Source organism: Tupaia chinensis, unplaced genomic scaffold (assembly GCF_000334495.1).
Source record: "Tupaia chinensis unplaced genomic scaffold, TupChi_1.0 Scaffold000484_1, whole genome shotgun sequence".
NCBI classification, from domain to species: Eukaryota; Metazoa; Chordata; class Mammalia; order Scandentia; family Tupaiidae; genus Tupaia; species Tupaia belangeri.
The window spans coordinates 2,031,946-2,033,958 of record NW_006159996.1 but is presented as its reverse complement, the minus strand read 5'-3'; the positions used below and the strand labels follow the sequence as shown (position 1 = coordinate 2,033,958).

Genomic DNA, 2,013 nt, shown 5'->3' with positions numbered 1-2,013 from the left:
AGATCTAAAAGACTCAACCTCACTACTTCTTGTGACACTGCCCTACCTACTCTTACTCTATCTCACAAGCATTTTCTCTTAAAACTGACTTAGGAGATTGTTTTGAAATCCTTTTGCATGTGTATGTGTGTGCATTTATACATGTAATGTGTCATGTTACATACTTTATGTTGTATGTCTATGTGATAAAAGGCCTTAAGGAATTCCATTCCATTTGATTTATAAAAAGAGCACTCATACAAATTAATTTAAATGCTTCTCAACTTCATGTGACTTAAGTCAATAAGCCAGCTTCAAACATGGTGGAAAAGGGGAAAGCAGCAGCACCAGATCCAAGATGGCAGCCAGCAGGAGGCTGATGAAGGAGCTTGAAGAAATCTGCAAATGTGAGATGAAAAACTTCTGTAACATCCAGGTTGATAAAGCTAATTTATTGACTTGGCAAGGGCTTATTGTTCCTGACAACCCTCCATATGACAAGGGGGCCTTCAGAATCGAAATCAACTTTCCAGCAGAGTACCCATTGAAACCATCCAAGATCACATTTAAAACAAAGATCTATCACCCGAACATCGATGAAAAGGGGCAGGTCTGTCTGCCAGTAATTAGTGCTGAAAACTGGAAGCCAGCTACGAACCAAGTAATCCAGTCCCTCATAGCACTGGTGTCCAACCCCTAGTCCAAGCACTCCCTCTGGGCTGACCTAGCTGAAGAATACTCTAAGGACCGTAAGAAATTCTGTAAGAACGCTGAAGAGTTTACAAAGAAACATGGATAAAAGCGACCTGTGGACTAAAATCTGCCACAATTGATTCCAGCAAGTGTGAGCAGAGACTCTGAGCAGTGTATTAGACACCCTGCAAAGCAGGACTCTGGAAAATTGACATGTGCCACTGCCTGGCATTCGCTTGTGGCAGTTACTAACTTTGTACAGTTTTCTTAATCAACAGTGGTATAGGTAACCTGAAAGAAGTATTAAAAATGTAAGATGTCCTAAATATATACATATATATGTATGTATATGTGTGTGTATGTGTGTGTGTGTATATATATATATATATATATATATAGTGGGAAAAAAAGTTAATAAGTGCAAATCTTCAGTTTCTAATATAGAGCTTGTCCAGGGTTTTATTGATCAGGCAATATCATGCTTATTTAAACATGGTTAGTTTAATGAAACAACTGGTAGTTGTGTGTCATATTTTACATGATGAATATCCAACAGGGAAATTGATTCATGACTAGCTTTTTCTGGCTTTAGTTTTGGTGCCAATGAACACTGGGTTGACCTTTTTTTATTCCTGAGGTGCTTGGTACATCTAAATATCATTTTCTACTGACAATTAAGTCAAATATTTAAGGTTTTTGCTGTCTTTGACAATATTTCTCAAAAATTAAATTCTAAATTAAGTTTTTTTATCTCAAAATAACTTTTGGATGTTTACAGAGAGCCCATGAAATATCCAAAAGAGAAGTGTTAAACCAATCAGGCTTATTCTTATATGTTAAGTAACAATGGGGAGCATTATCAAATTGAATAATTTAAATTTTCTTTGCATTCTATTTGAATATGTATAAATATGTTATGTGTATGTAAGTTCATATTTATATATGCATTATGTTCCAGAATGGTGTGAAATTTCCAGGAATCTATGGTAGGACACTTATCAGTCATATTATAGGTTATTATATTAAACTGGTATATGTCACAGATATAGACAAATATCTTTGTCAGTTGTAAATTCTTGTCAGAGCATTGACTATATTTCAAGTCTTATTGTCCATGGGTAATTACTTTGTTTGCATTTCTAAAAGCTTTTTGCAAATGGCTATAATCCTAATGTGTTATGTCTTCAAGAAAATTCATAAAGAGGATGGAAAGAGGATATACTCTTACAAGTACAGGTTTTTAATAATCTAAACATTTAACTGGGTAAAAATGTCCATAGGAAAATTGTTGGTTTTTGTTTGTTTGTTTGTTTGTTTTTTTTAAAATAGGGCACGTGTGCT

General features: G+C 34.7%; 1 pseudogene; it reads left to right on the top strand.

The window, feature by feature from the left end:
* The first annotated feature begins 154 nt into the window (after window positions 1-154).
* On the top strand, window positions 155-796 carry LOC102470621 (ubiquitin-conjugating enzyme E2 L3 pseudogene; annotated as a pseudogene).
* Window positions 797-2,013: the final 1,217 nt, after the last annotated feature.